A 25,793-nucleotide genomic window follows, 5' to 3' on the forward strand; every position below is an offset into this window, starting at 1 on the left:
TTAGGAAATTAAATATATGCATGTTCTCAGTCACTCAGTTGTGTCAGATTCTTTGTGGCCCCATGGATTGTAATCTTGCCAGTTTCCTCTGTCCATGGGATTCTACAGGCAAGAATACTAGAGTGAATTGCCATTCCTTCCTCCATATATATGCATATATACACATATACCTTACATAACAATTGTTTATTCTGATACTATTTGAAATAGTGATGCTTGAAAGTTTGGGGTTTTCTTGTTATTTTGTTAAAATAATTTTACTTATAAGGCAAGTTAAATAATTTTGAGAAATGAAATTCTACCATCATAGTTTCAAATAAAACAGCTCTCAATTTACTTAATAAAAAAGGTTTTGGCAGACAATATCATAGGAAAAATTTTGAACAACATGCTATTTTCTGAAAAACTCAAAAAATGTGTGTGTGCATGTATGTGTACAGACAAATGCTGAATAAAAGTTATATTCATGTCAGGCCATTACATAATTGTAATTATAGGAGAATAAGTTTATCATGAAAGATCCCTGATTTTAGTATTGAATCTTCATATTTCTCCAGGAAAATTCAATCACCTGATTCTACCACTTTTCCTTTACATCCTTCTTCACTGCTCACTACCCATTAGCAACTATCAGCTTCTTTCTTTGGCGAATCAATGCACATATTTAAAATTAAATTTTATATGCCAATTTATTTATTTTAAACTTTGTGTTTATTACTTATATAAAATCTAGTGTTTAAACAATACATTTCATTATCTTTGAAAATCATTTGGGCATCTTGTCTTGGAATAGAAGATATGCTTATTTTTTCCCCATTAAACTTATGGCTCTCCACCTAGTTTCACTTATTGGCAGTTTACATGATTAATTTAAGTCCTTAAGAGAAAATAGAAGATACAGAATCTGGCTTTTTTCTTTATTTCTTTTCTCTTACAGAAATAACATAAAAATCTGTACTACATGTATCAATAAAGATTCTCCAGAGAAATAGAAGGAATAGGATAGATATGATAATAAATATCATTGTTATTATATAAAGTAATAAATCTCTTTAGATACAGAGATTTATTATAAGAACTTGGCTCACAAGATTTTGAAAGCTGGCAAGTTCCAAGGTCTATAGGATGAGTCAGAAGCTGGAGACATTTTCAATGGTGAAAACCTGAAAGTATTCCCCCTAAGATCAGGAACAAGACAAGGGTGTCCACTTTCACCACTATTATTCAACAGCAATCAGAAAAAGAAAAAGAAATAAAGGGAATCCTGATCAGAAAAGAAGTAAAGCTCTCACTGCTTGTTGATGACATGATACTGTACATAGAGAACCCTAAAGATAGTATTAGAAAGTTGCTAGAGCTAATCAGTGAATTTAGCAAAGTTGCAGGATAGAAAATCAATACACAGCAATCACTTGCATTTCTATACACTAACAATGAAAAATAAGAAAGAGAAATTAATTAATCAATCCCATTCACCATTGCAACAAAAATAATTAAATACCTAAGAATAAACTTACCTAAGGAGACAAAATAATCGTACACAGAAAATTATAAGAGACTAATGAAAGAAGCCAAAGGTGACATAAATAGATGGAGAAATATTCCATGTTCCTGGGTAGGAAGAATCAATATTGTGAAAATGACTATACTACCAAATGCAATCTATAGATTCATGTGATTCCTATCAAATTACCAATGGCATTTTTCACAGAACTAGAACAAAAATATCACAAGCCATATGGAAACACAAAAGAGCCTGAATAACAAAAGCAGTCTTGAGAAAGAAAAATGGATCTGGAGGAATCAACCTTCAAACTTCAGATTATACTACAAAGCTACAGTCATCAAGACAGTATGACACTGGCACAAAAACAGAAATATAGACCAATGGAGCAAGATTGAAAGCCCAGAAATAAACCCATGCACCTATGGGTACCTTATTTTTGACAAAGGAGGCAAGAATATGCAATCGGGCAAAGACAGTCTCTTTAATAAATCGTGCTGGGAAAATTGGACAACTGCATGTAAAAGAATGGAATTAGATCACTTCCTAATACCATACCCAAAGATAAACTGAAAATGGATTAAAGTCCTAAACTATAAAATTCTTAGAGGAAAACATAGGCAGAATACTCAATGACATAAATCAAAACAATATCCTCTATGACCCACCTCCTAGAGTAATGGAAATAAAAGCAAAAGTAAACAAGTGGGACCTGATTAAGCTTAAAAGCTTTTGCACAGCAGAAGAAACTGTAAGCAAGGTGAAAAGACAACCCTCAGAATGGGAGAAAATAATAGAAATGAAAAAACTGACAAAGGATTATTTTCCAAAATATGCAAGCAGCTCACAATTCAATGCCAGAAAAACAAACAACCCAATAACAAAATAAGAAAAAAGACCTAAACAGACATTTCTACAAAGAAGACATACAGATGGCTAACAAACACATGAAAAGATGCTCAACATCTCTCGTTATTAGAGAAATGCAAATCAAAACCACAATGAGCTATCACCTCACACCGGTCAGAACGGCCATCATCAAAAAGCCTGCAAATGATAAATGCAGGAAAGGGTGTGGAGAAAAAGGAACATTCTTGCACTTTGGTGGGAACATAAATTGATACAGCCACTATGGAAGACTGTATGGAGATTCCTTAAAACACTAGGAAGAAAATCACCATATGACCCAGCAATCCCACTCCTAGGCATATATCCTGAGAAAATCAAAATTGAAAAAGACACATGTATCCCAATGCTCATTGCAGCACTATTTACAATAGCTAGAACATGGAAGTAACCTAGATGTCCATTGACAGATGAATGGATAAAGTTGTGGTCATAAACACAATGGGATTTCACTCAGCTATAAAAAGGAATGCATTTGAGTCAGTTCTGATGAGGTGGATGAACCTAGAACCTATTATAGAGAGTAAAGTGAGTCAGAAAGAGAAAGATAAATATTGAATTTAACCTATATATATGGAATCTAGAAAAATAGTACTGAAGAATTTATTTACAGGGACGCAGTGGAGAAACAGACATAGAGAATACACTTATGGATATGAGGAGAGGGGAGGAGAGAGTGAGATGTATGGAAAGAGTAACATGGAAATTTACATTATGATATGTAAAATAAATAGCTAATGGGAATTTGCTGTATGGCTCAGGAAACACAAATAGGGGCTCTGTATCGATCTAGAACAGTGGGGTGGGGCAGAAGATGGTTTAAACAGGAGGGGGTATATGAATAGATGGGCTCGATTAAGGACAGAAATGGTATGGATCCAACAGAAGAAGAAGATATTAAGAAGAGGTGGCAAGAATACACAGAGGAACTGTACAAAAAAGATCTTCACGACCCAGATAATCACGATGGTGTGATCACACACCTAGAGCCAGACATCCTGGAATGTGAAGTCAAGTGGGCCTTAGAAAGCATCACTATGAACAAAGTGAGTGGAGGTGATGGAATTCCAGTTGAGCTATTCCAAATCCTGAAAGATGATGCTGTGAAAGTGCTGCATTCAATATGCCAGCAAATTTGGAAAACTCAGCAGTGGCCACATGACTGGAAAAGGTCAGTTTTCATTCCAATCCCAAAGAAAGGCAATGCCAAAGAATGCTCAAACTACTGCATGATTATACTCGTCTCACATGCTAGTAAAGTAATGCTCAAAATTCTCCAAGCCAGGCTTCAAAATACATGAACCGTGAACTTCCTGTTGTTCAAGCTGGTTTTAGAAAAGGCAAAGGAACCAGAGATCAAATTGCCACCATCTGCTGGATCATTAAAAAAGCAAGAGAGTTCCAGAAAAGCATCTATTTCTGCTTTATTGACTATGCCAAAGCCTTTGACTGTGTGGATCACAATAAACTGTGGAAAATTCTGAAAGAGGTGGGAATAGCAGACCACCTGACCTGCCTCTTGAGAAATCTGTATGCAGGTCAGGAGGCAATAGTTAGAACTGGACGTGGAACAACAGACTGGTTCCAAATAGGAAAAGGAGTACCTTAAGGCTGTATATTGTCACCCTGCATTTTTAACTTATATGCAGAGTACATCATGAGAAACACTGGGCTGGAAGAAACACAAGCTGGAATCAAGATTGTCGGGAGAAATATCAATAACCTCAGATATGCAGATGACACCACCCTTATGGCAGAAAGTGAAGAGGAACTAAAAAGCCTCTTGATGAAAGTGAAAGTAGAGAGTGGAAAAGTTGGCTTAAAGCTCAACATTCAGAAAACGAAGATCGTGACAACTGGTGCCATCACTTCATGGGAAATAGATGGGGAAATGGTGGAAACAGTGTCAGACTTTATATTTTGGGCTCCAGAATCACTGCAGATGGTGCCCTCAGCCATGAAATTAAAGACACTTACTCCTTGGAAGGAAAGTTATAACCAACCTAGATAGCATATTCAAAAGCAGAGACATCACTTTGCCAACAAAGGTCCCTCTAGTCAAGGCTATGGTTTTTCCAGTGGTCATGTATGGATGTGAGAGTTGGACTGTGAAGAAGGCTGAGCACCGAAGAATTGATGCTTTTGAATTGTGGTGTTGGAGAAGACTCTTGAGAGTCCCTTGGACTGCAAGGAGATCTAACCAGTCCATTCTGAAGGAGATCAGCCCTGGGATTTCTTTGGAAATAATGATGCTAAAACTGAAACTCCAGTACTTTGGCCACCTCATGCGAAGAGTTGACTCATTGGAAAAGAGTCTGATGCTGGGAGGGATTAGGGGCAAGAGGAGAAGGGGACGACATAGGATGAGATGGCTGGATGGCATCACTGACTCGATGGACATGAGTCGGGGTGAGCTCCGGGAGTTGGTGATGGACAGGGAGACCTGACATGCTGTGATTCATGGGGTCGCAAAGAGTCGGACACGACTGAGCAACTGAACTGAACTGATGGCTGATTCATTTTGAGATTTGACAGAAAACAACAAAATTCTGTAAATCAATTATACTTCAAAAATAAAAAGTAAAAAAAAATTATAGAATGGAAAGCAAAGAAATATTTATGATATAAATTTAAGAATATCATCAGAATGCAGATGGTATTTGAAGATGTAGGTGAAACTAAGATAGATTAATATCGGCAACAGTAGACACAGAGGAGAGTTAGAAGGGATGAAGACCCATGTCTTTCTCACCCATTTTAATTGCAACCTTTTCTTTTCATGTGTAATTTAGGTACTTATCTGCATTATGTACACTATGATGTATAACATGCATCATTTACATAAACTCATCAAATATATATATTAATAGATGAATAGAAAATGTGTCATTACAAATGGAGTACAACTTAAAAATAACATCAATATATGTGTGGCCAGGAACTTCAGAAAAAGAAACCACCAGAAGTTTCCTAATGTGCCAAGGAATCAGAGTTGAAAGGAGGTCAGAAATGGCCTTTTCCAATTTGTTGAAATTTGGAAAAGAAATGTTGGAATGCCTCAAATTAGTTATTATTAATATTTAGTGAAATGTGATTAGGGCACTAGCTCGGATCTTTTGACTCCTAGGCCAATATTTCTTCTATTCCACTGAGCATAGAATAGATATCTGAAGATATAAAAGTTATTTTAAAGCCAGAAATAATTTTGGTAATTAAAGTAGGAATAATTAATAATTAATTTGAATTTTGATAGCCAAATGCAATTTTTATTTTATGAATATACATTTTTCACATATTTTCTTCATTAAAACATACTTCTGAGACTCTAATTGTGAAACAACTGTGAAGATTTTTCTGAAGTATTTTAATGCTCACAATAAGAAGTTTTGTGGGTTGACTACATTCTATCCTGTGTACAAGATACTTTTTTTTTTTTTTAATATCCTCTACTTTAAATTTAACATTAAAATTGCTTTCTGAATTCTATTTTACGTGCTAAAGAAATATAGAATTAGTGTCTTAAAAACTATGACTTCTGCATGGATGTGGATGAAAAATAAATGGACATGTTTCATATGAAAGTAACTGATATACCAAATACTATAAATAGAAAATAAAGTGCACAGAAGCTCAGAAGAATTGATTTATGTGGATTTTCAGCTAAATAACAAGATAATGTGACAACATCACACATAAGTCATTGCTAACACATTTAAACATTCCAGTTTTCCACCACTGAATATATAAGTAGTGATTAAATAAACAGGCAACATAAAACTTCTTAATGCCAACATCTGTACAATGTTAAAACTAATTTACATGTGAATTTTTAAAGGTGTGCAGAGCCATACTGAAAGAAATATGTTGTAAGCCATAGCATGACTTTTTATCTGGTCTTTGATCCTTCTTACTGTGGGGGAAACTGGGTTTTGTTCTGATGGTCAGGGCCATGCTCAGTAAATCTTTAATCCAATTTTCTGTTGATGGTCAGGGCTGTGTTCCCTCCCTGTTGTTGACCTGAGACCAAACTAGAGTGGAGGTAATGAAGATAATGGTATCATCCAGGGTAGTAGATTATTTTCCTGTGGAATAATGACACAAATATATGTTTTGTTTTATTTCATGTTGCTGGCTTTATTTGTCATGGGTTTTCTATCACTAAACTACAGAATTGGTCAAAAGTAAGAAAAAAAAATTCAAAAATACTAGCATCTCATTCAATTTTGGTCTTAACAGTTTCTCTGAAGAATTTATCTAGGCCTCTTGACACATACACCTCACAAAAAAAAAAAGATAATGATTATCTAATGCTATCTGCAGTGATTTCCTCTTATTGTAGAAGTTATTTGACAACTACATTTTAAATATGTGAAAATAGACTTCAAAAAGCATATGGGAATTTTCACATAATATAGTGAATCCTTAGTGAATTTCCATACTGAAGATATTAATTCTATATTCTTTGATGAGCTAATATTTTTGCCATCCATGGCATTGCAGAGTTGGACAGAACTGAGTGACTGAATTGAACTGAACATATATATATAATAATATATATATAATATATATATAATAAACATATTTTAATATTAAACATATTATAATATATAATATATAATATATATAATAAACATATTTTAAGTTTTGAGAGATAATTTGCATAATTCTGTGTGGGAAATATATTTAGGACACCTGTTTGTTCAATATGGCTGTAACATAAATATCTTCATGAAAACAGAATTATAAGCAATTATGTAATAGCAACTTAGAACTCTAAAACAGGGGGCGGTCCTAAGATGGTGGAGGAATAGGATGAGGAGACCACTTTCTCCCCCACAAATTCATCAAAAGAACATTCGAACGCTGAGTAAATTCCACAAAAAAACCTCTGAATGCCAGCAGAAGACATCAGGCACCCAGAAAAGCAGCCCATTGTCTTCGAAAGGAGGTAGGAAAAAATATAAAACATAAAAAGAGAGACAAAAGAGGTAGGGATGTAGCTCCATACTAGGAAGGGAGTCTTAAAAAAGAGAGAAGTTTCCGAAAAACAGGAAACACTCTCACTGCTGAGTCTGTGGCGAGCCTTGGAACCATGGAGGGCAATATAACCAGGAGGAAAAATAAATAAATAATTAAACCCCACAGATTACCTGCCCAACAGTAAGTCCCCCAGAGGAGAAGCAGTGCAGACGCCTGCATCTGCCACTAGCAAGCAGGGGCTGAGCAAGGAGGTGCGGGCTGGATTGCTTAGAGTAAGGACCGGGCCTGAATGCCCTGAGGGAAATATGAGGGAACTAACTTGGGCTAGCAAACCAGACTGTGGGATAGCTACCTCGTGAAAAGCCCTAACCTAAGACACCACCAGGCCCGCTCACAGAACAAAGGACTGAGTAAAGCTAGCCAGCTGAAGACGGGCCCATCCCCCTACAGTGACAGACAGGCGAGGGCAGCCAGAGCCAGAAGGCAGCAATCGAGGCCCCAGAGAGGCATTATTTACCAAACTGCAAGCAGGCTTCGTTGCTAACTAAGACTTCTTGGGATTCTTGATGGTTAATATCTACCTGAGAAGGTGCGCCAGTTGTACACTCAGAAAACCGATCGGCAGGGATGGGGGAGGTGATAAGTCACAGCGACCATGCTCGCCAAACACCTGGTCACCTGAGCTGCTAGAACCTGGGAAGGGCACAAAACTCAGGCCCAACCAATTCTGCACCTCAGAAGACTACCCGAGTACTTGAACCTTAGTGGCTTAGACCTGGGAAGTGCATACAACCCAGGGCCAGCCTCAGACAGTTCCTGGCAGAGGAACCTAGAGCCTAAGCAGTGTAGACAGGGAAAGCACACATGCCCTGAGCGGGGGCAAACCCATTGTGGCCGAGACACTGCGAGCACTCGCCAGTGTTATCTGTTTGCAGGGTCCCTCCCTCCCCACAGCATGACTGAACAAGTGAGCCTAAAAAAGTGTCCACCACCACCCCCTTGTGTCAGGGTGGAAATTAGACACTGAAGAAACCAGCAAACAGAAGCAGCTAAAACAGAGAGAACCTCCTTGGAAGTGACAGGTGCAATAGATTAAAACCCTGTAATTAGTACTGACTACATAGGAAGGGGCCTATAGATCTTGAGAAATATAAGCCGGATCAAGGAACTATCCAAAAATGAACTGACCCCACACTGCCCACAACACCACCAGAGAAAGTCCTCGATATATTTTTACTACTTCTACTATCATTCTTTTTTTTTTTTAATTTTCTTTTTATTTATAAGTCCTCTATTACTCTTTTAATTTTCATTTTTATAACCTACTATTATGTTGCAAAAAAAAAAAAGAGACCCTATATTTTAAAGCAAACTTCATATATATATATTTAAAGTTTTTGTGACTTTTTTCTTTAATATTGTATTTTTTTTTTTAATTCTAGATTTTTAGTCTTTGCTTTTTGGTATTTGTTATCAATTTTGTACCTTTAAGAACCCAATCTTCAGTACCCATTTTTACTTGGGAGCGAGATTACTGGCTTGAATGCTCTCTCCTGCTTTGGACTCTCCTTTTTCTCCACCAGGTTGCCCTTATCTCCTCCCTCCTCCTTCTCTTCTCTAACCAATTCTGTGAATCTCTTTGTCTGTTCCGGACAATGGACAACACTTGGGGAACTGATCACTGGCTGGATCTGTCTCTCTCCTTTTGATTCCCCCTTTATCCTCCTGGCCATCCCTGTCTCCTTCCTCCCTCTTCTCTTCTCTGTATAACTCCGTGAACATCTCTGAGTGGTCCAGACTGTGGAGTGCACATAAGGAAGTGATTACTGGCTAGCTTGCTCTCTCCTCTTTTGATTCCACCTCATTTCATGGAACTGGAGGAATCAACCTGCCTGACTTCAGGCTCTACTACAAAGCCACAGTTATCAAGACAGTATGGTACTGGCACAAAGACAGAAATATAGATCAATGGAACAAAATAGAAAGCCCAGAGATAAATCCAAACACCTATGGACACCTTATCTTTGACAAAGGAGGCAAGAATATACAATTGATTAAAGACAATCTCTTTAACAAGTGGTGCTGGGAAAACTGGTCAACCACTTGTAAAAGAATGAAACTAGAACACTTTCTAACACCATACACAAAAATAAACTCAAAATGAATTAAAGATCTAAATGTAAGACCAGAAACTATAAAACTCCTAGAGGAGAACATAAGCAAAATACTCTCAGACATAAATCACAGCAGGATCCTCTATGACCCACCTCCTAGAATATTGGAAATAAAAGCAAAAGTGAACAAGTTGGACCTAATTAAAATTAAAGGCTTCTGCACAACAAAGAAAACTATAAGCAAGGTGAAGAGACAACCTTCAAAATGGGAGAAAATAATAGCAAATGAAGAAACTGACAAAGAATTAATCTCAAAAATATACAAGCAACTCCTGCAGCTCAATTCCAGAAAAATAAACAACCCAATCAAAAAATGGGCCAAAGACCTAAACAGACATTTCTACAAAGAAGACATAAAGATTGCTAACAAACACATGAAAAGATGCTCAACATCACTCATTATCAGAGAAATGCAAATCAAAATCACAATGAGGTACCATTTCAGGCCAATCAGAATGGCTGCTATCCAAAAGTCTACAGGCAATGAATGCTGGAGAGGGTGTGGAGAAAAGGGAGCCCTTTTACACTTTTGGTGGGAATGCAAACTAGTACAGCCACTATGGAGAACAGTGTGGAGAGTCTTTAAAAAACTGGAAATAGAACTTCCATATGACCCAGAAATCCCACTGCTGGGCATACACACTGAGGAAACCAGAAGGGAAAGAGACAAGTGTACCCAATGTTCATTGCAGCCCTGTTTATAATAGCCAGGACATGGAAGCATCCTAGATGTCCATCAGCAGACCAATGGATAAGAAAGCAGGGGTACATATACACAATGGAGTATTACTTAGCCATTAAAGAATACATTTGAATCAGTTCTAATGAGGTGGGTGAAACTGAAGCCTATTATACAGAGTGAAGTAAGCCAGAAAGAAAAATACCAGTACAGTATACTAACACATATATATGGAATTTAGAAAGATGGTAATGATAACCCTGTATATGAGACAGCAAAAGAGACACAGATGTATAAAACAGTCTTTTGGACTCTGTGGGAGAGGGCGAGGGTCAGATGATTTGGGAGAACGTCATTGAAACATATATAATATCATATATGAAATGAATCGCCAATCCAGGTTTGATACATGATACAGGAAGCTTGGGGCTGGTGCACTGGGATGATCCAGAGGGATGGTATGGGGAGGGAGGTGGGAGAGGGGTTCAGGGTGGGGAACACGTGTACACCCATGGTAGATTCATGTTGATATATGGCAAAACTAATACAATATTGTAAAGTAATTAGCTTCCAATTAAAATAAATACATTTATATTAAAATGAGAAAAAAGAACTCTAAAACATTAAAAGGAGCATTGTTCTATTCATATATATATGGTTTTATATGTAAATACACATGAATACTTATCATAAATATGAATATATATTCATTTTTAACTCAGGCTTTTTCCACAGAAGATGCTCTTGAGCATAACTGATAGTTGGTAAGTTTTCTCACTTCACTTCCACGGTGTTTGTTAAAATGTCATTTCAGTGTCCAGCTTGAGAGTTCCATCTGGAATTCAGCTTGCTTTTCAGAATTCCTTTGGAATGTAGTACTGCTATTTATTTGAAACTTGCTAATGTCCTCATAGAGTCAATGCAAAAAAAAAAATGCTGTGTTTGTGATTTTTGAATCAGAAAACTGCTGGCACTGAAAAATGATGAACAAATCCTTGCATTCTTGCAAACTCCTAACAGCACTGAACTATTAACACTAAATCATTTTGAGTCAAATTTACTTTCCTTAGATTTGATCTCTTTCCTGAACGATGTGGTTTGTCAAAAAAAAAAAAAATGCAGGTGCACTTTTAAAGAATGGAAAGTAAATGTGACTTTTTTTTTTTTAAATGACCATAACAACTTTAAGATGACTCAATACATAAAAGTAGCAAACAGATTTGCATGCTAGAGTTAGCTTCACTGTTGCAATCTTTTGATTTCTACATTGAAATTCTGATACCACTGAAATTAGTCTCTATTATGATTTTTTTGCATCTGGGATGTTCAACTTTGGGCATTAAATAGAAGGCAATGTGAAGTTGTATACTTAGTATAAGCAGACACATCTCAAATCTAAGATGAAAAAAAAAATATTGACTTAAAATAATCTGAAGGGACTTCTCTATTACATACATGCATGTTCATGTGTGTAAAGATAACCTTAAACACCACTTTATCATTGCTGTGATACCATTACCTTATATTCTGACTAGTCACAGAACAGCAGCCAAGTGGAAATGACAGTGACTGACAATTATAGAAAGAATAAAATGGCTTCCAAAGTGCAGAGACCTGCAGACTTCAATCAACTGAACTACAAACCCATTAAATAACTTAATTTTGTGTATCCAACTGTGAGATAAATTTACCACTAAGTCAACATGAACTGTAGATAATAAATGCATTCTTCAATACAATTCACCTCCTAGTACATGTATTTCTCAGGTTGAATGATCTGTCTAACCATCTGACACTGTTTATGGGCAAAAACTGATAACGACTCATAGATCTTAAAAGAAAACAAAGGCTAACTAATATGAATGACTAATATCATCCATCACTCATTAAAAAAAAGGTAAATTTCAAATAAAAAAAGTTAATCACCACATTAAAATGCAGGTATATCTTGTTTTATTGCACTTTGCTTTATTGTGCTTTACAGATATCACATTTTTTACAAATCAAATGTTTCTGGCAAAGCTACATAGAGCAAGACTATTTTTCCAACAGATTTTACTCACTTGTGTCTCTGTGTCACATTTTGTTAATTCTCACAATACTTCAGACATTTTCATTATGATGCTATCTGTTATGGTATCTGTGATCAGTAACTACGGTAGAATGCAAACTTAACTTTCACATGTACTGGGAACCACCAAAAATTCTGTGACTCAAATTTATTGTGTTATATTTATTGTGGTGGTCTGGAAAGAAATCTACAATCTCTGACGTGTGCATTTATTCTCATCAATCAAGTATTAACAAGATATGTTGAATCATTTAGGATCAAAGTCTTAAAGTTGGCTAGGTCACCAAAGAGAAAGAGATGGTCAATAACTTTAAACCAGGCTAGTCCTATTTCTATGTGTCTTGGAGACTGGGGCATAAAAGAAATGTTGAATTTGCTAAAAGATACTTTCTTAAATATATTATACTATAATATATACTATAGTTGATACTATAGTACAATACATTAAACTATATATATAATGTAATACTAAACTCTAACATACACTATACTTTGTACTAATAGCCTCCAGTTATTTTATTTTCTTTTTTTAAAGCATTACATATAACATGAATTTGTCAATTATAGAACAAGTTTAAATGTTAATAGTTCATAGCAGAAAGAAAATCATTCATTCACTCATCCATTTATTCTTTGAAAAATATTCATTGAGACATCACTGTGTGCCAGGAATTTGTAGGAGAGCCATGGTTGAAAGAACTCATATGAATACCTCATATGATATTAAGAAATTTATAATTTTAATTTAAAATGACAATGAAAACTCAGAATATAAAAGTTATACACAGGAAATTTAAACTTTAAGAGTTTATTTTTCACTGGCATATATAACTCAAGTGGAAATAATATAGACAGATGAAAATCCTGCTTAATTTTCATCAGTAATTCTTCATCAATAATTTTATATGATGAATGAGTCTTATTCATGTGTTATTTGTTTTTCCAATATGACTGTTCTGGAATTTCAGCAATTATCATCAATTTTTATCTCAAAATACTGTAAAAATATAATTTAGTTTAACTTACTTTGGCATTGTAACTGTTGACTGTGAAGCAAAATAAGCAGACTGCAGCTAATGTATACATCTTCTATGCTACAAAGAAGCACATATGATGATTAATTATTAGAAAAACCTTTTACAATAAAAAAAAGCTATAACCAAATAGATAATGGAAATTGGTCAGCATAAAGTTTGGCGAAGAATCCAAAATAAGCCTACAGCAGCAGCAGCATAATCCCTTTATTTGCTTAATTGGAGGACAAATAAGAGGATGTAAATGCCACAGTATAAATATCTAGTTAATTACACTAAATGATTAAGCTGGAACCACTGAAGAAAAAATATAGCAAGACCACGAAACAAGTAGACAGTACTTGCTTTCAAATGCTGTATGTTCTCAGTTGCTCAGTTGTGTTGTATTCTTTATGACCCCATGGTCTGTAGCCCACCAGGCTCCTCTGTCCATGGGATTTTTCAGAGCAGTGGACTGCCATTTTGTTCTCCAGGGGATCTTCCCGGGATCCAGGAATCTTCCCGGGATCCTGGGATTCAGACATGGAATCGAACCCATGTCTCTTATATCTCCCACATTGGCAGGGGCATTCCTTACCACTGAGCCATCTGGGAATCCTTGCTTTCAAATAATTTGTTTAAATATATTTTCTATAAATTTATAAAGTATTTTTGTACATATATATGCACATATATGTATATATACTAACATAGTATGTGTATGCATTTGATAATGACATTTATGTTACGTTTATGAAAATTTTTTCTGCTGGTCCTTTTAAAATATGTTTTTCCTACTTATCTGATATGTCTTCCTAGAGCTTGGTTGAAAACAGCATGTACACTTGCCATTTATATATACAATTTGGGAAGTTATGGAACTAAATCTATGATTTAATGTATTCTGTATGTAAGAAACTAGTGTACGTTATTGGTCACTTTATTTATTCAGTTAATTAATACACACAAACAAGACTTTTGTACTGAATTTGCTTCACACATACTTATATGTAAATAATTGAATGTTAAACAATATAACATGTTACAATTAAAAATATAAATAAAATAATTTAAAAAATTGTACTGAGTTGCTAGTTATCTTTTGTTGTTATGTATTTCCCCAATAATTGCATACAAAAAGGACTATATAGTGAAAGATTTTACATTAAAATGGGATCCTTATTTTGGGTGAGGTTAAGCACCTCTAAAATAGCATAGTTATTTCTCAATATTAAGCTATCAGGAAAGACAAAGAATTAATTAAAATATAGCCTTAGGAAAGAACATTAGGAAGTTACTTTGCCCCAGAATTGTACATCCTAAGGAATGATTTCAGTTGCTCTTTTACACTTTAACATTCATGGTGGTAGTTAGGTTACTAAGTCATGTCCGACTTTTGCAACCCCACAGACTGTAGATAGCCAGGCTCCTCTGTCTATGGGATTTCCCAGGCAAGAATACTGGAGTGGGATGCCATTTTCCTCTCCAAGGTATCTTTCCAACCCAAGGATCAAAGGAGCACCTCCTGCATTGCAGATGGTCTCCTGTTTGCACGTAAATTGTTTACCGCTGAGCCACCAGGGATGCTTTGACCTTCATATTCATTAACATATTACTCATCTAATTAGATAATAGATAAATACTGAGAGATTAGCACTTTCAACCAGTATCATATATTTTCTAGTCCGTGAAGAACATATTCATGAACTATATAATACCTTCATTATATTAAATGACATAGCACTTCTTCATTTCAGTGAGCTTTGGTATTTTTCTGCCATTCTAGATTGTTTGCTGGATTATAATTTAAGCTTACAATTTTTCCATAATTCATGATGATACAGATATATCTCCTCAGATTTCAAGCCACATACATAGCACCTGTGAAGGCATGAGTTGCCTTGTTTTTGTGTCAAAGCTGACCAACATTTTCTTGCCCATGTTTCTGGGTTTTATGTTAGATTATGGAACGTTCTCATGTACTTAAACTCCGAAGTACTTTATGCATTGCCAATTTGTCTCAAGGTTTGGAATTTTCACACATAAGATTTTTAAGTTTTATTTATATATTTTTTCACTATGTGCAGTAATGACAGGAAAGCAAGTCATCCTGTAAATATAATACTTTAAAGTGTTTATTCATAATTTTTGTCTTCGAAAGGAAAAATAGGATTAAAGTAGGGCAAACTTTTAAAAATTTGATTGAATTTTGCTTTAATATGAATAATATATTCAGTTCAGTTCAGTTCAGTTGCTCAGTTGTGTCTGACTCTTTGAGACCTCATGGACTGCAGCATGCCAGACTTCCCTGTCCATCACCAACTCCCAGAACTTGCTCAAACTCATGTCCATCGAGTTGGTGATGCCATCCAACCATATAATCCTCTGTCATCCCATTCTCCTCTTGTCTTTAATCTTTCCCAGCATCAGGGTATTTTCTAATGAGTCAGTTTTGGGATTGACTAGTTTGATCTCCTTGCAGTCCAAGGGATTCTCAAGAGTCTTCTCCAGCACCACAGTTCAAAAGCATCAATTCTTTGGTGCTCAGCTTTCTTCATGGTCCAACTTTCACATCCATACATGAATACTGGAAAAACCATAGCTTTGACTAGATGGAACTTTGTGGCAAAGTACTGTCTCTGCTTTTTAATATGCTAGAAATAATTTACCAGCCAACAAAGACTGTGAAGAGTAAATATTGATGCCCACAATTGATAAACCATTTCTAATTAAGAAAAATTTTTCTTTAAATGAATATACTCTGCAAATTTATGAGTTGGTAAAAAATAAATTAATATAATACCCTCCTTCTTCTTCTGTAACAACATTGAGACAGGGTTAAACAAGTCTCCTCAGCCTTTAACTGAATCCAAAAATCAGTATTTGCCCATTGGGAAACACAGGTCTCCATTGGTAGATCATCTTACTGAGGTTTCTATTCCTTGGAATTTTAGTCCACATGGTTTGAAAATGTACTTGAATGCATGCATGGTAAGCCACTTGTCACATCAGACTCTTTGTGACCTTATGGACAATAGCCCTCCAGACTCCTCTGTCCATGGGGATTCTCCAGGCAAGAATACTGGAGTGGGTTGCCATGCCCTCCTCCAGGGAAGCTTCCCAACCCAGGGGTAAAACCCAAGTCTCTTATATCTTCTGCATTGGCAGGTAGGTTCTTTACCACTGGTGCAACCTGGGAAGACCATATAACTTTAATGGATTGGTTTAAAAGTATATTAGACACAAAGAGAAGTACTGTAAAATGAAAGACAAGTTAATGGAAAATATACTTACTGAAGCAAAGAAACAAACTAATGGAAAGTATATAAATAGTAAAAGACATGTGGAATAAAGCAGAAAGGATACCTATGTACAGTTTAAGTTCAATTTGGAGAAGAGGGGAAAAAAATGCAGGCAGTTCAGTTCAGCTCAGTTGCTCAGTTGTGTCCAACTTTTTGCGACCCCATCAACCACAGCATGCCAGGCCTCCCTGTCCGTTACCAACTACCGGAGTCCAACTAAACCCATGTCCATTGAGTCAGTGATGCCATCCAACCATCTCATCCTCTGTCGTCCCCTTCTCCTTCTGCCCTCAATCTTTCCCAGCATCAGGGTCTTTTCCAATGAGTCAGCTTTTCGCATCAGGTGGCAAAAGGATTGGAGCTTCATCTTCAACATCAGTCCTACCAATGAATACCCAGGATTGATCTCCTTTAGGATGGACTGGTTGGATCTCCTTGCTGTCCAAGGGACTTTCAAGAGTCTTCTCCAACATGATAGTTCAAAAGCATCAATTCATTGGCACTCAGCTTTCTTTATAGTCCAACTCTCACTTCCATACATGACCACTGGAAAAACCAGTGCCTTGACTAGATGGACCTTTGTTGACAAAATAATGTCTCTGCTTTTCAATATGCTGTCTAGGTTGGTCATAACTTTCCTTCCAAGGAGTAAGACTCTTTTAATTTCATGGCTATAATCACCATCTGCAGTTACTTTGGAGCCCCCCAAAATAAAGTCAGCCACTGTTTCCACTATTTCCTCATCTATTCCCATGAAGTGATGGGACTGGATGCCAAGATCCTAGTTTTCTCAATGTTGAACTTTAAGCCAACTTTTTCACTCTCCTCTTTCACTTTCATCAAGAGGCTCTTTAGTTCTTCTTCGCTTTCTGCCATAAGGGTGGTATCATCTGCATATCTGAAGTTATTGGTATTTCTCCTGGCAATCTTGATTCCAGCTTGTGCTTCCTCCAGCCCAGTGTTGCTCATGATGTACTCTGCATATAAGTTAACTAAGCAGGGTGACAATATACAGCCTTGAGGTACTCCTTTTCCTATTTGGAACCAGTCTGTTGTTGTTCTTTGTCCAGTTCTAACTGTTGCTTCCTGACCTGTATACAGGTTTCTCAAGAGGCAGGTCACGTGGTCAGGTATTCCCATCTCTTAAAGAATTTCCCACAGTTTATTATGATCCACATAGTCAAAGGCTTTGGCATAGTCAATAAAGCATAAATAGATGGTTTTCTGGAACTCTCTTGCTTTTTTGATGATCCAGCAGATGTTGGCAATTTGATCTCTGGTTCCTCTGCCTTTTCTAAAACCAGCTTGAACATCTGGAAATTCACGGTTCACGTATTGTTGAAGCCTGAATTGGAGAATTTTGAGGATTACTTACTAGGTGTGAGATTAGTGCATTTGTGTGGTAGTTTAAGCCTTCTTTGGCATTGCCTTTCTTTGGGATTGGAATGAAAATTAACCTTTTCCAGTCCTGTGGCCACTGCTGCGTTTTCCAAATTTGCTGGCATATTGAGTGCAGCACTTTCACAGCATCATCTTTCAGGATTTGGAATAGCTCAACTGGAATTCCATCACCTCCACTAGCTTTGTTCATAGTGATGCTTCCTAAGGCCAACCTGACTTCACATTCCAGGATGTCTGGCTCTAGGTGAGTGATCACACCATCATGATTGTCTGTGTCATGAAGATCTTTTTTGTACAGTTCTTCTGTGTATTCTTGCCACCTCTTCTTAATATCTTCTGCTTCTGTTAGGTCCATACAATTTCTGTCCTTTATTGAGCCCATCTTTGCATGAAATGTTCCCTTGGTATCTTTAATTTTCTTGAAGAGATCTCTAATTTTCCCCATTCTATTGTTTTCCTCTATTTCTTTTCATTAATTGCTGAGGAAGGCTTTCTTATTTCTCCTTGGTATTCTTTGGAACTCTGCATTCAAATGGTGTATCTTTCCTTTTCTCCTTTGCTTTTTGCTTCCCTTCTTTTCACAGCTATTTCTAAGGCCTCCTCAGACAGCCATTTTGCTTTTTTGCATTTCTTTTCCATGGTGATGGTCTTGATCCCTGTCTCCTGTACAAGGTCATGAACCTCCATCCATAGTTCATCAGCCAGTCTATCAGATCTAGTCCCTTAAATCTATTTCCCACTTCCACTGTATAGTCATGAGGAATTTGATTTAGGTCATACCTGAATGGTCTAGTGGTTTTCTCCACTTTCTTCAATTTAGTCTGAATTTGGTAATAAGGACTTCATGATCTGAGCCACAGTCAGCTCCCAGTCTTGTTTTTGCTGACTGTATAGAGCTTTTCCATCTTTGGCTGCAAAGAATATAATCAGTCTGATTTCGAATTCGACAGTATGGTGATGTCCATGTGTAGAGTCTTCCCTTGTGTTGCTGGAAGAGGGTGTTTGCTATGATCAATGCGTTCTCTTGGCAGAACTCCTTTAGCCTTTGCCCTGCTTCATTCTGTACTTCAAGGCCAAATTTGCTGTTACTTCAGGTGTTTCTTGACTTCTAACTTATGCATTCCAGTCCCCTATAATGAAAGGACATCTTTTTGGGGTGTTAGTTCTAGAAGGTCTTGTAGGTCTTCATAGAACTGTTCAACTTCAGCTTCTTCAGCGTTACTGGTAGGGGCATAGACTTGAATTACCATGACATTGAATGATTTGCCTTGGAAACAAACAGAGATCATTCTGTCGTTTTGGTGATTGCATCCAAGTACTGCATTTCAGACTCTTTGGTTGACTGTAATGGCTACTCCATTTCTTCTAAGGTATTCTTTCCCACAGAAGTAGATATAATGGTCATTTGAGTTAAATTCATGCACTCCAGTCCATCTTAGTTTGCTGATTCCTAGAATGTCAATGTTCAGTATTTTAACAGACAAGAGAAACTTTCAAGTGATTCTTTCTGAATACTATTCATTTTGCTGCTTAGTTTCTTAATTAAAGAAAACACAAATAATGTATAGTACATTTTAAAATAGCAATGATGAGTCATTTATACTACTTTTGTTTTCCTGCTGTTAAGTCGCTTCAGTCGTGTCCGACTCTGCACGACCCCATAGACGGCAGCCCACCAGGCTCCCCTGTTCCTGGGATTCTCCAGGCAAGAACATTGGAGTGGGTTGCCATTTCCTTCTCCAATGAATGCAAGTGAAAAGTGAAAGTGAAGTCGCTCAGTCATGTCCGACTCTTAACGACCCCGTGGACTGCAGCCCACCAGGCTCCTCCATCCATGGGATTTTCCAGGCAAGAGTACTGGAGTGGGGTGCCATTGCCTTCTCCTTTGTTTGCCTACTAAGTAGCATATAATCTCCTCTCTCAATTGTTCTAAGCCAAATGTTCACAGCACCTAAATGGAATTAGGTGAGTTTAAAACTTTAGGATCCATGAAAGTGAAAGTTGCTCAGTCATGTATGACTCTTTGCGACCCCGTGGATATACAGTCCATGGAATTCTCCAGGCCAGAATACTGGAGTGAGTAGCCGTTCCCTTCTCCATAGGATGTTCCTCACCCAGGGATCCAACCCAGGTCTCCCACATTGCAGGTGGATCTTTACCAGCTGAGCTCTCAGGGAAGCCCATTATAAAAGGGAAGGGTTAATGAATTCAATGGAACAAAAAGAACAGAATTTTCAATACAAAATGACTGGCTATTAATAATAAATTACTACTGTTATAGTAGATGTAAACTGAAGTACATAAGTATCAATAATTACACAAAATATGTTAGAATAAATATTCAAATAAAAGACGAAAATGATCAGGTGGCTAAAATACAAAGCCCTTATATTTTCTTTACACAAAAGACATATGGAAAAAAAAATTGAAAGGATGGAAAAAGACTTCACTGTTCAAACTTCGCAACCCAAAACAGAGTTGCTGTAAATAGAGTGATATTTGACGTAATAATTTTTAATGCTAAAAAATCACACCGTGTTAACCGAGACAGTATGTCTTCAGCTCAGTAGAAACACTTCACAATTGTAAATATAGATACATACAACAGCGTGCCTTCAAATGGTTTTAATTGACAGAGTTATAGAGAAATCCAGTCTTCAGGAAACATCCTTTAAAATAACATCTGGCAATGAATGCATCAAAATAGAAACTAGAAACATTGCTATGTGAATGAAAAAATGATATATCATATAAATACTTGTCAAATGTATTTAACATTATTTAAAAATAAGTTTACTGATTTATGGGCATATATTTGTATTAGCTAATACTGTATTACTAATCCCAATAGACTGGTGAATTGAACAATAGGAATTTATTTTTCACAGTCTGAAGTTAGGAAGAACAAGGTATCAGTTGACTTATGAGAACTGCCTTCATGACTTGTTCATGGCTACATTTTTGCTGGTTCCTCTCATGGTGTAGAGAAAGAGGAAGCAAACTCTGGTGTCTTTTATAAGGGCACTAATCTTGTCATGAGGGGTGTATCTTCACAATCTCATCTAAACCCAAGGTGCCATTCCAAATACCATACCTTGGGCCTAGGGCTTCAACATATGAGTCTGGAGGGTAGACAACCATCAAAAAATATTAAAATAGAGGAAACTCTAAAAATTAATGAAATAGGCTTCTATTGCATGAGGCTAGAAAAAGCACAGTAAGTCAAGGTCAAATCATAGAAGGAAGTGAATAAAGGGCAAAAAATTGGTAAAGAGTAAAATCAACAAAGGGCAAAAAACATTAAAGGGCAAAAATCAATAAAATTGGAAAATAGTACAATAAAGAATATGTTAAATATAAATTTAGTTTACTTTAAAGTTGATAATGCAAGACAGACTGATGAGGAAGAAAAAACAGAAAATTATTTATATAAGCATGTAAAAGAAACCATGACTAATAGTTATAATGTTAACAAGAAAAGTTATTATGCAAAATTTTACACTGATAAACTTGGCACCATAAATGAAATGGCTGAACAGATTCCTAGAAAAATATAATTTGACAGTGATATAAAAAAGAAAAAAAGAACTTTATATTCCAAAACCTATTAAATAAACGTTTTTTGATGAAAATTTCTGGCTTAAAAGGATTCATTGTTTTAAACTTGTAGATGTTCTAAGCATTATTCTATGCATTTTTTAATGAGGACAAATATCAGTTTGGCCTCCAGACTCAAATGGCTAAGTCAGTTCAGTCGTGTCCATCTCTGTGCAACCCCATAGACGGCAGCCCACGAGGCTCCCCCATCCCTGGGATTCTCCAGGCAAGAACACTGGAGTGGGTTGCCATTTCCTTCTCTAATGCATGAAAGTGAAAAGTGAGAGTGAAGTCGCTTAGTCGTGTCCGACTTAGCGACCCCATGGACTGCAGCCTACCAGGATCTTCTGCCCATGGGATTTTCCAGGCAAGAGTACTGGAGTGGGGTGCCATTGCTTTCTCCAAGAGAGACTGAAAAGAGACAAAAGGAGATTAAAAAGAGACAGATCACTCCAATTTACTATGTAGCGGTTTCAACTAGCAAGGATACTTACACAGGAAGTTTTTCTTGGGCAGCCATAAGATCAGTCCTTCTCTGCACCCACCCACTAGAATATTATATATTTTTATTGAGGCCTAAACCAGGTTCAGTCACATACAGTCCATATGGTCTCAACGACACATTACTTTCTTAAGGCTACTTCCTTAAAATGGCTTTAACTTTGGCTGTGTTGGGTGACCTTACATTAAAAGAACAAGGATAGGGGTGGGGAGCTTCTGGATAGATCAAGCTCAAAAGTCAACAGATTGTCACATCCTCTCCACAACCTCCTCCAATAGAAAAAAATCTTTTTTCTATTTTCTGTATTTCAGGAAACACAAAAATGAAAAGCATTATATTTCAGTCTATGAAGTGATCAAAACCTTTATATCAAAACCTAAAAACTATGTTTAAGAATGAAACATTAAAAAAATATTTAATAAAGAAGGAAGAAAAATCTTAAACAAAATATTAATAACTGTCAAATATATAAATTGAACTGTTCCAGGAGTGAAAAGGAGATTTAACATTTAAAAATAAAAATTTGCCAGGCTCTGCTTAGAATGCAGACATGTAGACTCTGGAAGCATCAGTATCATCATTTCTACTCTTAACACAAAAGAAAATTCTGCAATTTTCAACAGCATGGATCAAATTGGAGGGATTATGTTAAGTGAAATAATTCTGATATTAAAGAAATATATACTGACTCACTGGAAAAGACCCTGATGCTGGGAAAGATTGAAGGCAGGAGGAGAAGGGGATGACAGAGGATAAGATGGTTGGATGGCATCACTGACTCGATGGACATGAATTTGAGCAAGCTCCAGGAGTTGGTGATGGACAGGGAAGCCTGTTATGCTGCAGTCCATGGGGTCACAAAGAGTCACACATGACTGAGTGACTGAACTAAACTGAACAGTATGATTCTCACTTCTATGTGGAATCGAAAAAAGTTAAATTCATGGAGCTAGAGAGTAGAACAATTGTTACCAGGGGCCAAGGGATGGAAAAATGGGACATATTAGTCAAAGTGCACGAACATTGAATTATAAGATGGGTGAGTTCTAGACATAATATAAAACATGGTGATTAGAGTTAATAATACTGTATTGTATATTTTAAATTTGCTAAGAAAGGATATATTAATTGTTCTCACTATATAAAATGCAACTATGTGAGGTGATAGCCTGATTGTGGCAATCATTTCAAATATATAAAATCATATATAAAATAATCATGTTATATACTTTAAGCATATACAGTTTTGCCAATTATATACCAATAAAGTTGGTAAAAATAAACCAAATCAAATTTAAAAATAGATAATTTCTAAAATAACAAATTACCTTGAACTCATGAGACTTAAAAGCCTAGGTCACAAGGCAACCAGAAAATGAGAAATCTAAGGAAAATAGGTGCCTATAAGGAAATTCAGAATTCAAACTCTTGCCTACATGGAGCAATTATTGGTTTACTATTACTTGTAAGAAAGATTTTATCTTAGAAATTGCAAAAAGCTGACTGAATGAACATCAGGATATGGAACTCCTTGGAAGTATAAACACAAGAAAAAATGGCTACTAGACATCATATTAAAAAGCAGAGATATTACTTTGCCAACAAAGGTCTGTCTAGTCAAAGCTATGGTTTTTCCAGCAGTCATGTATGGATGTGAGAGTTGGACTGTGAAGAAAGCTTAGAGCTGAAGAATTGATGCTTTTGAACTGTGGTGTTGGAGAAGACTCTTGAGAGTCCCTTGGACTGGAAGGAGATCCAATGAGTCCATCCTAAAGGAGATCAGTCCTGGGTGTTCATTGGAGTGACTGGTGTTGAAGCTGAGTCTTCAATACTTTGGCTACCTGATGGGAAGAACTGACTCATTTGAAAAGACCCTGATGCTGGGAAAGATTGAGGGCAGGAGAAGAAAGGGACAACAGAGGATGAGATGGTTGGATGGCATCACCGACTCAATGGACATGAGTTTGAGTAAACTTTGGGAGTTGATGATGGACAGGGAGGCCTGGTGTGCTGCAGTCCATGGGGTCGCAAAGAGTCGGACACAACTGAGCAACTGAAGAACTGAACAAGGACTACTATCCTTTTCTCTCATCAGGTATTCATGAGAATGACTGGAAGCAGGATCAGAGAGAACGCTCTTTGTGGAGCAGGTTTAGAGAAAGGAAACACCCATCTCTGCAAGAAAGGCATTTGGTGATTCCCAATTCTCCCCCATGGCCTGTCTGGAAAACAATGTGTGTGTATATTCAGTCATGGCTGGCTATTTGTGACCCCATGGACTGTAGCCAACCAAGTGTCTCTACCCATAGAATTTTCCAGGCAAGAATACTGTAGTGGGTTGCCATTTCCTACTCCAGAGGATCTTCCCAACCCAGGGATTAAGCGATGACAACTAAAACATCTAATCCAGAGACTAAGCAGCTACTTCTGTAGCCTCATGAAGGCAGCTGAGCTTCTTCCCCAACTAAGGCAGTTCAGCATCATGTGTGTGTTAGAGTTAACAGATTCACCAAAGAACACACATTTTTTTCACCTAATTTTACAGAGTCCTTTTCCTTCCTAATAAATCCCGTGACATTCCCTTGACAGTTTTACAGAAGCCATGAAGTTAACTGATTATTAACTCCACCATCCCTGCAGATACCAAAGTTAAATATATTTTTAAGGCCATCAGCTATATTTTGAGCTGAAACCTTAAATCTCAGAGCTTATTCTGAGAGTTACTCAGAGGCACTGGAAACAGTCAGCCTTCCTCACTGCCACCACTACACAGTATCATAATACAGAGTATCATATCACTTAGTCTCCTAAATTCTAGTAGTATTCCTCATGGTCTACTTTGAGTAGACTGAAATATGGCCAATATACAGTCATATATGGCACGTGGGCAGTGTCTGTTACTTTGCTTCAGATCATAAACGTTTTGGCAGTTCATATTGAGCAAGACCTGGACATTGCTGAATGTCAATAAATGCAATTTGCCAGTACGAGCCAAAAATTGCCATATGATGATAATGATGACATAGATGCAAGAGGCTACTGAATATCAAAGGGAATTAATTATGCAGAGGTAGGCTCAAATTTTCAGTCTTTTAAAATATATTTTAATCTGTTTTAAGGGAAAACCATTCAGTAAGGTATTTCAAAGTAAAATTGGAATTTTGAAAGTAAGTCCCTTAAGTAGGAAAAACATGATTAAAGTATTTAATTGCATCCTTGTAGTCAGTCACAAAGAAAAGGAACTTGAGTTAAAATCTAGAAATGACCCAATTCAGAGTCCAGGGACAATATTACCAATTTTCTCCCTTTCTTCACTCTGATTTAATAATATGTGCATAAGCATCCATTAAAAACAAACTTCATAAGTCTGCAGCTGCACAAGTCTGAACACACACAATCTTGTCTAATCTTGGAAGTTAAGCAGGGTTGTATCTGGTTAGTTCTTGGGTAGGAGATTACTTGGAAATATTGCATTCTGTAAGCTCTTACAAAAAAAAAAAAAAAGAAAGAAAAAGAGATCAGAAATATTGTTTGATTGTTTGCTACAGTGAACAGGCTAGACAGAAACAGTGACTTCCTCCATTTTCTACATTATAAGTCTCCATTAATTCTGTAAGATTAAGTACTAAAGTTTCTCTGTACTTAAAGTGGCTCATTTTCTTAT

Source organism: Bubalus bubalis, chromosome 19 (assembly GCF_019923935.1).
Source record: "Bubalus bubalis isolate 160015118507 breed Murrah chromosome 19, NDDB_SH_1, whole genome shotgun sequence".
In the NCBI taxonomy this organism is placed as follows: Eukaryota; Metazoa; Chordata; class Mammalia; order Artiodactyla; family Bovidae; genus Bubalus; species Bubalus bubalis.